Here is a 16510-nt window from a genome sequence, read left to right as displayed (position 1 = left end):
CATTGCTGGGAGGATTGGGATGCCTGTGCGTGCCTGCTTTTGGGGTGAGAAGGGGGGTCATCCCATGGGTAGCCTGTACTGAGGGGCACCCTGCACAGCAGGAGGTTTCCCTAGGCACGTGCATACTGAGCCTAACTGAATATCCGACCCTGGGTGACATGCATCGCAAAGCAAAACAGACCCAGGCTAATTATGTATCCCTTTTATACATTGTTTTATTTTGTCATGACCAGTTTTATGTAATTGATTATTACTTCTATTTGTTTTTGGCTCATACTTATCACATTTGTTGTATTTTATAATGCTGTTTTATTTCATTATGACATGTTGGTTTGTCTATTTACATAATTTGTTGCAATCCACTTTGATAGGAATTTGCTGACAAGGAGGGATATAAATTCCTAACAATTTAAAAACACTAAATGAAAACTCAAAACTTAAGATAAAGGATTTAGCAGCAACCTATTGAATTCCTTGTCATTCACTTCAACTTGACTGAAAACATTTCATTAACACAGCTGCACCCACTGAGGCTGACATCAAACACCTGTACAGCACATGTACCAATGCAGCCCATCTGAATCTGAAACACAAAATGCACTGAAAAAGTTTTTGGTACAAAAACTAGCATGCGATGTGCGTAGCTTAAATTCCTACAACTGCTCGAGAACAGGGACTCAAAAGCTTCATGATTCCTACACGGCCGGTGTTCCACTCAAGGGTGACATCAGAAAATACTAATTCACGGAGAAGGTGGTGGGTGCATGGAACAGCCGTGCAAAAGATGGCGGAGGCAGCGAAAACAGTAACAGCATTTAAGAAAGCACAGGGGATCATTAGCAACAAAGAAGTGAAGGAAAAGATCGAAGGAAGAACTAACGACTGCCAGCATGGTTTAATGGTGAAGTTAATGAAGCAATGAAAGACAAAATAGCATCTTTCAGAAAAGGGAAAGCAGACATGATGAGGAAAAGAGGGAAGAGGATAAGCACTCGCAAGCTAGATGTAAAGTAGTAATAAGGCAGGTCAAGAAAAAATTTTGAAAAGAAGCTTGCCATAGAGACAAAAAAAATCTTTTTCAAATATATTTAAAGCAAAAAGCTGTGAGGGCTTCAGTTGAACAGCTAGATGACCGAGGGGCAAAATGGGTGCTCAGGGAGAAGAAGGAAATAGCAGGAAAACTAAAGAATTCTTTGCCTCAGTCTTTACTAAGCAGGACATTGAGGACATAACCCACACCAGAAACATTCTTCGATGGAGATTATTCTGAGCAGCTAAAACAAATCACTGTGAAAAATGGAAGATGCAACAGATCACATTGACAAACCAAAGACTAACAAATCACTAGGACTGAAAAATTTAAACATGAAATTTGTAAACATGTAACTAGTAATCTGTAACCTATCATTTTAAACATCCACCAGTACCTTAAGACTGGAGGGTGGCCAGATAAACGAAAGAAAACTCAAATCTACCACATAAAACTTCTGAAGTGGGTGGCAAAGAAGTGCGAAGTGGTTCAAGAAGAAGAGTTTGGTCCAGAGGTCAGACCTGAATTGGACCAAGCTCAGATTCCTTTCTGAGAGCAGCTGTTCACTGCACAGACAGCTGACTTAAAACAGTTGATAGAACAAAATAAGGAAATCTTCTCAAACCTGCCAGGTCATACCCACATGGTGCAGCATGACATCATTTCACCTCCTGGATTTGTTGTGTGGCAATGATCTTATCAGATTCCCGAGACCAAGTGCTGTGTCATTGAGTCTGAAGTGAAGGTGATTCTTCGACTTGGGGTTACAGAAGAGTCTAAGAGTGATTGGTCCTCACCCTTTGTGTTTGTGCCGAAGCCAGATGGAAGCAAAAGGTTCTTCACCGACTTTAAAAAGGTCAACAAGGTCTCACAACTTGATGTGTATCCCATGTCATGAATGGATGAACAGATTGAGTGTCTGGGATCAGTCCAGTTCATCTCTACCCTGGACCTTATAAAAGGCTATTGGCAGGTACTTCTCATGCTAGTGGCGAAGGAGAAGACTGTATTCTAAATATCAGGGGAACTTTTTCAGTTTACCATCCTCCCATTTGGATTCTTTGGTGCCCCTGCAACATTTCAATGCTTGATTGACCACCTGCTCCTCTCACATCAAGGTTAAACAGCCACCTATTTTGATGACATTGTGGTGTACAGCTTAGTTTGGAAGACATCTAAGGCAAATCCAGGCCATGCTAACCACTCTGAGGAAAGCAGGACTAATGGCTAATCCTAAAAAGTGCTTGTTGGGAGGGCAAGAAGTCCAATATCTTGATTACACCCTGGGAAAGGGCAAGGTCCATCCACAGACCCAGAACATAAGAAAATGCCATACTGGGTCAGACCAAGGGTCCATCAAGCCCAGGTTCATGTTTCCAACAGTGGCCAATCCAGGCCATAAGAACCTGGCAAGTACCCAAAAACTAAGTCTATTCCATGTAACCATTGCTAATGGCAGTGGCTATTCTCTAAGTGAACTTAATAGCAGGTAATGGACTTCTCCTCCAGAAGATCAAGGCAATCACCCAGGTGCCAGTCCTGCAAACAAAAGCAAAAGTGAAAACATTCGTAGGTCTTACAGGTACTACAGGTGGTTTATTCACAATTATTTGGAGAAGATAGAGCCTCTCACAAGGCTCTTGTTGAAGAACGTGTCAGAGAAGGTCCAGTGGTCAGCTGAAGCACAGAAGGCCTTCCAGGCTCTGAAAGAGGCAATATGCTCTGAACTGGTCCTGATAAATCCAGACTTCACTGAACCCTTCACAGTGCAGACCGATGCCTCAGAAGCAGGCTTGGAAGCAGTCTTAGCCCAGGAGAAGGAATAAGAACATCCTGTGGCTTACATTATAAGCTGATGCCACAGAAGAGGCATTATTCAACATTTGAGAAGGAGGCCTTGGCAGTCAAGTGGGCCTTAGAAGCCTTGTGCTATTACCTGCTGAGACGGCAGTTCACACTCATAACGAACCATCAACTACTCCTATGGATGGATAGAAACAAGGAGTCCAATGTGAGGGTGATGAGATGGTTCCTGGCCCTACAGCTCTTCAACTATAAAATACAACATAGGACAGCCAGGTAAAACACCAATGCAGATTTCCTGTCTAGAGAGGTGTCCCTAGTGAAGGCAGGTACTCAACCCAACAATCCTGAGATTGTCATGAACTGGGGACACACACACACACACACACACACACACACACACAAACAAAATATGCTCCCTCTGTCTCTCACACACATACATGCTTGGCGAGAGACAGAGGGAGCTTGAGTGTGTGTGAAAGAGACAGACACGTTTTCTCCGTCTCTCTCACACATGATTCCCATCTCACCCACGCACACACTTCTCTCTCACCCCCACCTCCACCCCCCCCCCACACACACAGGCACCCTCTCACACATATGTACCCATAGGCGCACACACACGCACACAGGCATCCTCTAATACACACCACACCCCCATCATACAATGGCACTTATGCTCACAGGGCCAGTCTCTCCCTTCTTTGGCCGGTGGCAATGCTGGGCCTATTCTTTGTTGCCATACCGGCTCCAGGAAATGCTGCGGTGCCACTGGCCTCTGCAGCTCCTTGCTTTTGCTGGCGGGGTTTCCCCCACCACGTCACTGTTCCGTATCGCTGTAGGACCTTCTTGCCAGCAGCAATGGTACCCCTCCCCCTGTTACCACCTGGTGTGGACTGCCCATCTTGCCTCCCCCTTAGCACGCCTCTGGTTGGGGATATACCCACAACTGAACCATTCATTGGAAGTGATGACTCAGAAATGGAATCAAATTAGTGTGAATTTGGAAAAGGTAGTAGAGCAAATTGACAAACTAAATAGGGGCAAATCACTAGGACCAAACAGTATTCATCCCAGAGTTCTAAAGGAACTCCAATATTAAAATTGCAGATCTGCTTCTGGTAATCTGATACCTAACATTCAAATCTGCCTCTAAACCTGAGACCTGGAGGGCAGCAAATGTAATACACATTTTCAAAAAGGGATTTATGGGTGACCAAAATAAATAATAAATCATCTCATTTTTTATTATATGATGCCTTACCATAATCTAAGCCCAAAGTGACTTACAACAATTCAAAACACATTCTAAAAACAAAGTTACAAAAAGATGTCAAAGTCAACCATACAGCATCATAATAAAACCCCCACCACAATCCACATAAAACAAATCCCAATGAAATAAAAACAATCCCAATAAAATAACATCAATCACAATAAAACTCTCATTCTTTATCCTGCTACACTAGTCCAGATAAGTGGGTTATCTCTGCCTACTAGCAGAGACAGACGATACATCTTTTCAATTACATCATCACCTTGTATATAGGCTGGTGCATATACATGGTATCCTGGGCAGAGCACGGCCAATACTTTACAAAGCGGAGCCATGTAGATGTTAAAGAGGGTGGCTGATAATGCCGAGCCCTGTGGGACACTGGTTGAAACAGTACACCATTCTGATGAATTAGAGCCAATGGTAACCATATGGAATCTACGGGATAAAGTATAATCTAAACCAGTCAAGCAATATACCTGAGACCCCACATTCATGCAGCCAATATAACGAGACTCGATGGTTTATGGTATCAAATGCTGCGAAGATGTTCAGTAGGACCAGCATGTATCCCTGTCCAAGATCAGGACCCCTCTGAAACATATCCACATAGGACACTAAGAAGATCTATGTGCTTAATCCTTTCTGCTCTGTGATTGACCAGTGGCAAGAAATCAAGACAGAGAAATAAAACAGGTATATTTGATAAGGTATTACTCAAGGCAAATTTTTTTCCAAATGCAATTAAGCTGTGTACATGGGTACAGGAATATGCATACAGGAATGACTTAAGGCAACCGAAAAGTGGGTTTGGAAATGTTTTGTATTATATTGATACAGCAACACTAAAGTTACCCAAAGATAAAAATCTGCTTCTTCATTCCCCATCTGACTTTGAATCGCCACGACATATGGCTTACAATACAAGCTCTGAATCCCTAACGGACACAGGTAGGCTCATTGGCAGGGTTTCCACCCCTTCTGCCCAAGGCTGATGGCATGAGTTAGCTTTTAACGGAACTAGCAAGTCGAGCACTTGCCGTCTGACAGCTTTCTTTGGACTGAAGAGCATAACTTGCACATATTAACCTAGCCCTATAGCCTAATGAATTACTCATTTAAACTGCCTCTCTCTTTCCATTACAGAGGGGTAGGAGGGGAGGGGGAGGGGCACTGCAGCTGCCAGTCAGTCACCAAGACAGTAAGACATGGAGTGCTAGAAAACAACCCACGTAACACGTTAAGGTCCGCATGAGAAGGGACAGATGGGCTAATTGCTGCTAATTGGATTCATGGTGAATCAGATGTTTCCTGATACTTTTTTTTTTAATCTTTTCACAGTAAGGGCTTAAGTTTTTAACAGCAAACCAGTCCAGAGGATCAAAGTAAAAGACTGTTAGAGGAAATCTCTAACAGCAGAAAGTTTTAATTGCAAGAAGCTTCATGGTTTATATTAAAAATAGTTCCAAGCAAGTTCCACTGGTTAATAGAAGACATGAATACAAGCAAAGTACAACATATAGAGGGACTTTCGTTTTCAGTTTTTATTTTATTTTCCCTGGGAATTTATCACTGATCATTATAACCAACCAAACAGCAGATAGGGATGTGCATTCGTTGGTCATTTGTTTCGTAGCATGCGTACTAGATACACGCATACTGCGAAATGAATAAAATGAATGATCAACAAATGCACATCCCTAAAAATCAGTTGAAATGCTCATTGGCAGCTTTACAGTAGGGATTAGAATCACAATCTGAACTCTGGCTAACAATCCCCCTTCATTTATCAAAATGCGCTAAGGCGTTTTCGCATGCGTTAAGGGCTTATTGCATGCGAAAAGCCCCGTTAACGCATGCAAAAACGCCTTTAATGCATGCGATAGTACCATATCGTATGGTGCGATGCAAATCCGAAAAATAGGAGGAGTTAGGGGCGGGAATGGGCTGGGTTTACAATTTTGCGAAGTCCTATCGCACTGCTTTAACATCGATTTTAGCTACAATGTTTTCAGTAGCATTCAGCAGGTTTAGGTATTAGTGTAGGGGGTTGGGGCCACTTTGACATTCAAAGTGAGACGTACGAACAGAACAGTGGTCTCTTGTGAAGATTTGATATCCTTCAGAGTGAGGAAACTCACTCAAAGGTGAGATTTGTGCAGTGTTCTCTCCACCTAGCTTGATGTTACCCAGGTAGAGAGTCCATCAAGCTAGGTTGAGAGAACATTGTACAAATCTCATCTTTGAGTGAGTTTCCTCACTCCGAAGGTCATCAAATCTTCACAAGAGACCACTGTTCTGTTCGTACGTCTCACTTTGAATGTCAAAGTGGCCCCTAACCCCCTACACTAATACCTAAACCTCACCTTGAGTTACTAGGGGGGCCTCCCATAGGGATATAAATACCTATCTAGGGAGAGGACATTATGGCTAGGCTCTCAGGCTCTCTCTCTCACTCACACTCACTCTCCCACCACCACCCCCCTCCATTGTATGCAGGAAATACAACAGGTCTGGTGCTTATTGCAAAGTGTGAAAACATTATCACAATTTGCACTAACTTAGCTCTTCACATAGGTAATTAGTGCAAATTGCAATAAACTGTCTATTAGCATAAACACACCCCTTTTGCTATCGCATGCGATACTTATCGCATTTTGATAAATCCAGGCCAGTGTTTGGCATTTAAAAAAAAGCAAAGCCAGGGCAGACAGCAGACATAATGCTGCTCCAGGCAAGAGTGGCTTTTGGTGTCCTCTTTCCCTTTTGGACTCACAGATTAGCGACTCAAAAAGGTGGCACGCATCTCCCCCCACCCCACCTTACCACCCAGGGCGGTCTTCCTTTTTTCCCATCCCCTGCAAATGCAATGAAGCCTTTTGACCTAAACAGAAATGCTTATTTACAGCTGTATCCAGGGCTTCTTCTAGATCTATTTCCAGGCAAACTGGTGCGTCTTCTGACCTTTTGTAAACATTGCTTTTATTGACTACAGAATGAGAGGTGTAAAGACACAGAAAATAAAAAAAAAAAAAAAGATTTCCAAGCTCCAAGGTAGCAAGGAGCACTGATGCTTTACATTAGTTACGAGTACAGTAAGAAAAACAGTAACATTACTGTCTGATAGGAAAGTGTTCTGTAGCAGCTGAAAGCTATTTTATTTCGAGAGGCATATGCAGATGAGATGCATTCATTTTTTTTACTCAGATTTAATTTTAGGCATTTGTTCTGGTTTGTACTATCCTTGCCTTTGGATTAATCTGTTAATGTCGATCTTCACGTTATAACATACACCGCTTAGAATGATCTATTTGTTACAAAGCAGTTTACAAATGTTTTTAATAAATAAAGAAACCTTGCAGAACAATCAATTGAACGGTGAACCAGAAAGGGAGGATGATGTTGATGCCAGGGGAAAGGAAAAGAAGGTGATGATACCGGGAGGTGTGGAGGGAAGATGGTGATGATGATGCCGGGTGGGGGGGTGGTGGAAGGAAAGGGAAGGGAAGAGAAGGTGATGGTGAAAGGAAAGGAAAGGGAGAATGACAATGCCAGGGAGTAGAGGGAGAGGGAATGATGATGATGCCAGAAGTGGGGAGAGAGGGAAGGAAGATCAGATGATGATGGGGATGGTGCGACATGATGAGGTGAACCCTGCGCCAGGTGTGCTGCTATACAAAAAAAAAAAAAAAAAGGTTGGGAATCAATCACTGCTGTATATCACTTTTCCCATGGCTGTAAATCAGATCAATTTCTTTGACCGGCAGAGAATTAGATCAGAGGCATTATCTGGTTGTGGCATACTTGGACTTCAGAAAAGCTTCTGATGCTGTTCTATACTGGAGGACTCCTAAATAAACTGAGTAGCCTAAGAATGGGCCACCAGGTGGTGAACTGGACTAGTAACTATTGAGTGATTTATCCCTTTCTATCATCATCACCACCTTAACTTCCCTTTCCTCCTCCCCCGCATCATCACCTTCTTTCTTTCCCTCTCCCTCCAGGCCTCCTGGTATCATCCCCTTCTTTTCCTCTCAAGCAATGGAAAGGAGGGTGATGCGTGGTGTGATCTGTCCCCTGGGGCCGGTTCTGTTCAATATCCTTGTGAGTGATATTGCAGAGGGGGGTTGGTATGAAAAATCTGTCTTTTTGAAGATAATGCTAGGGTTTGCAACAGAGTAGAAGACCTTGAGGTAGTAAACAGAAAGAAAATTGATCTAAGAAGCTTGAAGAATGATGACGTCCTTGGCAGCTAAGTTTCAATGTAGAAACAAAAGTGCAGTTACATAAGCTTTGCAATTCAAATAATGAAGTGAGAAGAGTTGTTTTCTTTGTGAATACTACGGGCTTCCTTTTAAGTCAATAACATTTTATTCTGAGTTTACATTATTTTGAACTTTTGACCGATGCAAAGAAAAAAAAGCAGCTCTGAAGTGGTCCTATGGAAAAACTAGAGCCATAAATGCAGACTTTATACACTGTCCGTGGGATGTCACCCACACTCTTAAGCAAAAAATCCAAAACTTGGATTTCTTTCACACACTAATTGTGTCTGCTGTCATGGTCTGCTGGTTAGAGCAAGCTAAATTAGCCCCAAATTGTGCCAGAGTTATTCTTCAGCCTAGTGTGGTGCCAGAACAAGCTGAAATGGACAAGATTCACGGCTCTGATATTGTACATACCACACAACTTGACATTTCTAATCAGTTAGCAGGAAATGTTCTCAGCTGATAGCTAGTGATGGCTGTAAACAGCATCATTAACCGTAGAAATGAGTTTCACTCTAGCTGATTTATTCTACCGAGCCAACATTACTGCAGCGTTAAACACATCAGATATGTAAACATGCAGGCACAGAAATGTTTAAATCAAGACAGCAAAACATTTCAAATTAGTGTACTTACTACAAAATTGTTGATATAGGGGACCTTGTCTAATAAAGACAATTTTTATTTTAAAGGTGATTGACTTATGAACATCTATTGCTATGAAAGATGTGCAAACTGTCTGTGGCCAAGATTCAAGCTCTGACGATTGACGCTACTGCTCACACGCTTTAACCTTGTACAAATAATTCAGCTATTACGAAAACAGTGCAGCTTTACCATCAACATCCAAGTGCAGCTGAAAGGTTAATCAACTTGCACAACACAGATGTGAAAAGCAGATGGCCAAAAAGAGTGGATGCTGTGGGAAGATGAGTGGATGAACCCTGTGAGTCCCTCAACAGCAACAGTAGGCCCCTAGAGAAAAATGGGGGCCCACACCCCTTAGAATGGGGTGGGGAACCTCTGGTCCTTGAGGGTCACACTTCAGTTGGGTTTTTAGGATATCCTCGATGAATATGCATGAGCTAGATTTGAATACAGTGAAGTCAATGCATGCAAATCTAGTTCTTGCATATTCATTTGGGTATACTTGGATTTTCAGAAGGCGTTTGACAAAGTTCCTCATGAGAGGCTTCTAGGAAAAGTAAAAAGTCATGGGATAGGTGGTGATGTCCTTTCGTGGATTGCAAACTAGCTAAAAGACAGGAAACAGAGAGTAGGATTAAATGGACAATTTTCTCAGTGGAAGGGAGTGGACAGTGGAGTGCCTCAGGGATCTGTATTCGGACCCTTACTTTTCAATATATTTATAAATGATCTGGAAAGAAATACGACGAGTGAGATAATCAAATTTGCAGATGACACAAAATTGTTCAGAGTAGTTAAATCACAAGCAGATTATGATAAATTGCAGGAAGCCCTTGTGAGACTGGAAAATTGTGCATCCAAATGGCAGATGAAATTTAATGTGGATAAGTGCAAGGTGATGCATATAGGGAAAAATAACCCATGCTATAATTACACAATGTTGGGTTCCATATTAGGTGCTACAACCCAAGAAAGAGATCTAGGTGTCATTGTGGATAACACATTGAAATTGTCGGTACAGTTTGCTGCGGCAGTCAAAAAAGCAAACTATGTTGGGAATTATTAGAAAGGGAATGGTGAATAAAACAGAAAATGTCATAATGCCTCTGTATCGCTCCATGGTGAGACCGCATCTTGAATACTGTGTACAATTCTGGTCACCGCATCTCAAAGATAATTGTGATGGAGAAGGTATGAGAAGGGCTACCAAAATGATAAAGGGAATGGAACAGCTCCCCTATGAGGAAAGACTAGAGGTTAGGACTTTTCAGCTTGGAGAAGAGATGGCTGAGGGGGGATATGATAGATGTGTTTAAATTCATGAGAGGTCTAGAACAGGTAGATGTGAATCGGTTATTTACTCTTTCGGATAGTAGAAAGACTAGGGGGCACTCCATGAAGTTAGCATGGGGCACATTTAAAACTAATCGGAGAAAGTTCTTTTTTACTCAACGCACAATTAAACTCTGGAATTTGTTGCCAGAGGATGTGGTTCGTGCAGTTAGTATAGCTGTGTTTAAAAAAGGATTGGATAAGTTCTTGGAGGAGAAGTCCATTACCTGCTATTAAGTTCACTTAGAGAATAGCCACTGCCATTAGCAATGGTAACATGGAATAGACTTAGTTTTTGGGTACTTGCCAGGTTCTTATGGCCTGGATTGGCCACTGTTGGAAACAGGATGCTGGGCTTGATGGACCCTTGGTCTGACCCAGTATGGCATGTTCTTATGTTATCCTGAGAACCCAGTTTGTGAGTGGCTCTCAAGGACCAGAGGTTCCCCACACCTGCCTTAGAAAGCGACAAAGAGCCAAAGACAGACAAATATTTGATGCATTCTGTAACATGCTGTGTTAAATGCTTTGGGAGGAGCCCGGGTGAAGATCTTTGCTTGCTGGGAGGAAATGCTGAATTTGTGCCAAAAGATGTGAGTATCATGGCAAACGAGTAACGCCATCAGATGGCACCTTCCCTGCACATATCAAACATCTCGCATATGTGGCACTGTTGGGGAGCCCGGGGTGAAGATCCTTGCTTGCCAGGAGGAAATGCTAAATCTGTGCTTCCAGCTATGTGTTACCATGGTAACCATGAGATGCCATCAGATGGTGCTTTCCCCACATGTATAAAATTTGCCTAAGGTGCACCCCTTAGGCAAGTTTTTTTTTTTTTCTTGTTGCCTTGTTTTCTCTATCCTATGAGGAAGGGAGCTATCCGTGCTGTCCTGATGAAGATGGATGCTCCCACCTCGACTCTCCATTAATCTTGATTTTTTTTTTTCCACCGGTCATAAGGTGCAGGAGTAAGTGAATTGGAAACCTTGGTTTCCCTTAACGTTTACTTGTCAATCTTTCTTAGCCCTGACGTCCAACCCCTGTCATCTCTAGAGACAGGGAATACTATAGCGCTGGAGGTGGTCGCTCTGAATACTGAGGATGTTTCAGATTTGTCTACCATCGTTGGGTCCAGATCTATTGTAAAGAGTGGAGCTGATATCCAATTTACTCCAGGGACTTAGGGTCTCAGACATGACAACTAAGACAAGTTACAGGTGATATCTTTTAACTGGACCAACTGCAACCGTGACTAGCTCTTACATAGTAACATAGTAATGACGGCAGAAAAAGACCAAAATGGTCCATCTAGTCTGCCCAGCAAGCTTCCCAAGGTAGTAACTGCCTCTCCATGCAGGTTACCCCCATGTTTCTCTTAAGGGTAGTAACTGCCGTTTCGTGCCAGATTAGCTTTTTTATTTATTCCCATCTTCTAGCCTTTTAGGGATCCACAGTGTTTATCCCATGCCCCTTTGAAATCCTTCACAGTTTTAGTCTTCACCACTGGCAGCTATGCTCCCTTCATCATCTTTGTAGGGGCCATGAAGTAGGCTGCGTTAGCCAGAATATTTGTTTTTATATTTACCGATGTGATAGTGTCTAACGTACGTGCTGTTTTATTTAACTGTGTGTGGTGCGGTGCTGCTGCACGTCGCTGCAGGCATTTGTTTGATATGGCGAGTAACAAGTATGAAAACTTTTTTAAAATTAAGAAGTCCAAATGTTATTAAGTTAGTCCAATAAAAAGGCACCTACAACTTGTGTGTTGACTCATCATTTCTATAGAAATAATGGTTAACAAATAAAATAAAAAAATCTATATATAAGGTGATAGCTTTTTATTGGCCTAAATGCCTTTTCCCGACTAGCTTCTTTGGGTCAGAATTCAAATGAGTAAACGATGGAATTTATCAGGAAATATAAAGTAGTTTGGTTGCAATAAGCGAGTTATAAAAACTTGCATTACAATGATAGGGTGAGGGTGGGAATGGGTTAAGGAGTTTTGAAGGGTGACCAGAAGGTCACAGGAAATATAATTTTATGGTTTATAAAGTGTTGAGAAACCTAGGTCTTTACCAAGTCCTTTTTTTTTTTTTTTCCGTCGGATCCAAAGTGTCTGATCATTTTAACTTCAAAAGCCTTGTGTTCCTGGATTGTCTGATGCATGGCAGCCAAAATAACGTATCCTTTATTTCTATAAATCTGAGGAGAAATTCTGCCCTATTACAGATCCCAGCTTAGCATCAACGGTGTAAATCAGAGCTCTTTTTTTTCACGCGGCACATACTGTTCTGCTCCGAGCGATTGAAATGAAAGAATAAAGGAGTGAACCAAAACCATTTCCGGGGTTTTGCTCTCTCTTTCTCTGAGTCAATTTATTCGCAGCATACGGTGAAATGCAACTTGGTATTCAGTCTCTTGAATTAAACCCTATTGATTCCCTGCATTTTAAAAATTAAAGCAACAGACAAACGTCTGCGATATGGATACAATCTGGCTCCTATTTTGACAAATTCCCAACTCCCCCCCCAAAAAAAAAGCCAGCAGCTCTCCGGAACTTTTTTTTTCACACTCCAAAAAATATATTTGGGCCAACACAGGGAATATTCGACTCCAATCCATTGAGGTTTAGTGCTGTGCATAAATTACTTTGCACAGCTGTAAACTTAGTAATACAGGCGGCGTTCTCACTAAAGCCATCATGTCAACCTACCTCAAAGAAGTCAGCAGCCTGAAAAGCATATTATTTGCAAAAAAAAGAATGCAATTATAAAGAACACTGCATCGTTTGGAGGCTGATCAGCGGTGATTAAATTAAGTCCTTTTCCTCTGTAGTTACAGACCTGCTTCTTTCAGGTGCGCCTTGTGAGAGCTTAGCGAATAAATCAGAAAGCTGCAAGCGAAGGAACTGTGGGAAAAAACGGGGAAGCTGTGACGGACCCTACCTGTGAAACGCTTAAACAGGCTGTTTTTCACTGTTTCCAAATGTATCCGTTGAACCTCGCCTGCCGTGGAGCATCACATGTTAATCTGGCTGCTGGTTAATTCCATATCATGTGGCTCGTTGCCAGTCAGAAGCTGTTATCACAAATGTGGGACACAATGCTGCAAAAATCAGGATTGTTATGTGCTATGAGCAGTCCTAAGGAACTGCTACAAGAGGTGAGGACCAATTAGGGCCCTGGGACTGAATAGGTGTTAAATACCCTAATTAGGAGAGCCAGGCTTTGCATTGTGACCACCTTCAGAAGGTGTCCCAGTTCAGACTTTAGCTCTACTGTCATTGTTTATCATCTCCAGTACAACCGTTCAGCCTAAAATATACATAAATTATGCGATATCTGTGGAAGAGATCTGACAACAAGTCCAGGAAATCCACGGTCCCTCTGAGCAAAGTGGGTGAATGGCAACTGAGAAGGAAAGATGGATGGACAGACAGAATTTCTCCATGGAACGTGTCCGCTTTTCAAAGCAAGTCCAAAGTGCCTGTCAGCTGACAGTGAAAGTGATGTCAAGGGGTTCTAGAACACGTGAGCCCCGCCCCCCCCCAACTGGAAAAGGATTAACATCCACCAACAGAGCCCGTTTGTACCCTCGACGGATGCCGGTCGAGCTTCCTAAACTAAAACACTACCAAGCTCCAGTGAAAGAAAGATGAGCCAGAAAAACCCTGACGACTTCTTCAATACCAAATTCAGTCTGGCTTTCAAGAGTCCACAGGACAAAACAGCTTTCTTTATCTAAAATGTGTCAAACACACCAACAACAACAAAAAATGCAACCTTTTCATTCCTTGCATGTTCAGGGTCTGTTTAAAAGGGAACGGAAGGCCATTCTGGCTGATTTAGAGTGAGTTGTGTAGGAGTAGACCAGAGGCGATAGTGTGTGGCCAACATAGAATTTAAAAGGAAACACATAAATAAAGCTCGTTCTTATCTAACTGCTGTCTTAAAAAAGAGGTCATGCGTGTCTCAGTAACATTTTTTCTGCCCACTTCTGTGTAATTTCGGAAGTCTCTGTTGCACTTAGGCTGTGCACCACCCATTCCATGAACGTGAAGGTATCACGGATAAAAGGCCACGGAAGCACAAAGCTTCTTCTAAGCACCCTGTTATCCACGAGCTGCTACCGAATTTAATTTACTGCACGTACAGGTCCAGCACGGATTCCTTTATTAAGATTCATTTAATGCGTCTCTCCAGGAAACTGATTCACTCCCCAAATTCCTTTACAAAAAAAAAAACCCAAAAAACAGACAAGGAGCAGGAAATGCAGAGAAAGGTCATTAAGAAATTGTTATTTATGAACCTGCACTAGCCCTGGTCCTGCCAGAATGCTGTTTAACGACGAATAGAAGAGCCATGTAGTGCAAGGGATGACCTGATAGTATTCGGTGGTGGGGGGAGGCAGTGTTGTTAGGGGAGAGTTTCTCCTTAGCCTCCTATGGAAAAAAAAACAAACAAAAAAACCAAACAAAAAAAAAAAAACTTACTACAGTCACCAAATATTCCACACATCGCAGTCTGTAAAGCAACCACCAGGCAGAACCTTAGCAAACATAAAAATACTCCCTCACCTCCCCTACCCCCAAGCCCTGTTTAATGGCAAATGAGGGCCATTTGGGTAGGGAGGGGGGGGCAGGTGACACCTAAGGATTTTGCAGAAAGTTACGGCTTGTGTTTACATGTGGCATCGAGCGGGGGCTTACCTAAACAAATTCATGCAAAGTGAGGATTGTGAAAACCTGTCACCTCTCTTGAGACAGCCATCATTTGCTCCTTACACGTGAAACCCTAGCGTCTGTAACAAGATTGGCTCAGGGAAGATTTTAATATTCCAGCTTTAGAATGGCTAGCTAAATCAGTCTGCAGTTTGAATAGTTTTATTTTATTTATGTATTTATTTTATATTAAATTTATTGATATTATTGTATATTGATGCTGACTTGATTTGTTTTTGTTGTACCCTGCTTAGTGTGCCAAGGTCCAAACTAAGTGGGCTAGAAATTTAATACATAACTAAATAGATAAAAAAGATCAGGTCAGTAAAAGTAGAATAAACTGTGGCCCTGGAAGGAGGCAGCAGGTGCCCTCCCAGAATGAGGTACTAAAGAAGCGAAGAGTCGTCGTCAGGTACAGGCTGGAGAGCAAAGTGGCAGCACTGAGGATTGCACAGTTTCTTAACTGTCTCCCTGCCCAGCACTCACCTCTCCTACAATTCCTTTGGCACTGCATATCTCAGGGTGGGGGTGGGGTGGGGGGGGGGTAGAGGGATTTTTCCCACAGGTGTGGGGCTCAAACAAAGGCAGGAGGAAAAAAAAGGGGTAGTAGGAGATGGCCAGGGCACAGGCCCCATGTTAACGGGGGGGGGGGGGGCACGGGCCCCCGTTTGGTACCTCGTCATCTCTGGATAAACCTGATGCTGGTCCAATACAATCTGGGTACCCACGACCTGAAAAGAATCTAATTCATCACTGACTGAAAGCCTTTTTAATACAGAACATTTGCCACATCTCATCTGAAGGATGCTTCGGTTCAAAAGTCCGCATGAAATAGCACCGTCATTTTTATAGTGGTCAATCATTACAGCTGGCTATGCTGAAATGATGATTTGAATTGAGGTTTTCTGACGGAAACCTCACCGACATTTTAAGGTGATTTACGCTGTATACAAAATTTAATGCAGCATTTGGCTTACTTTAAAGAAGGAATCTTCAATTACTCTTTACTCGTCACATTCCTGTCTTCAGGTGTTTGGGCTGTGAAGCAACAAGAGAAACAGAAGATAAGGGTTGTTAGGTTTTTTTGGGTTTTTTTTGTAAATAGTCTAACCTCATTCCTTATAAAGCCTTTAAATTAATTAAAAATTACAACACGCACCAAAATTTTAGATTGCTTTGTATACCAACCAGTAGAAATCATGACACCCTTTAAAAAACATTTTCAGGAAGAAAGGATCAGAAACGATCAAATAACACTTACTCAGCCTGCAGAGAAACCATTCCAAAACTTCCAATGCTCATAAACCCCCTCCCACAACACAGAAACTCTGGCCTGTTTTATTTTTTGTAGGGGGGGGGGGGGGGAAGCACCAGCATTGCTGAAGAACATACTGTTCTCCCGGTAATGCTGGCTAGGAGGACACGACCCTCCT

The 16510-nt window shown here is 42.4% G+C and overlaps 1 protein-coding gene across 4 annotated transcripts in view; it reads right to left on the bottom strand.

Annotated features, from left to right (window-relative positions):
- Positions 1-16510, bottom strand: part of MRTFB (myocardin related transcription factor B) — a 200942-nt gene that overhangs the window by 114347 nt on the left and 70085 nt on the right. For 3 of the 4 annotated variants that reach the window (XM_029576376.1, XM_029576373.1, XM_029576375.1), the window contains exon 2: positions 16055-16115. The exons of the other annotated variant lie outside the window; for it this stretch is intronic. The gene's annotated coding sequence lies outside the window, so the exon portion shown is untranslated. The remainder of the gene's footprint in view (positions 1-16054; positions 16116-16510) is intronic. 4 annotated transcript variants of the gene reach the window in all.

The sequence above is a fragment of the Rhinatrema bivittatum genome, chromosome 14, assembly GCF_901001135.1.
Source record: "Rhinatrema bivittatum chromosome 14, aRhiBiv1.1, whole genome shotgun sequence".
NCBI lineage: Eukaryota > Metazoa > Chordata > Amphibia > Gymnophiona > Rhinatrematidae > Rhinatrema > Rhinatrema bivittatum.
The sequence above is the reverse complement of the archived record's forward strand: the minus strand, read 5'-3'. Positions and strand labels throughout refer to the sequence as shown.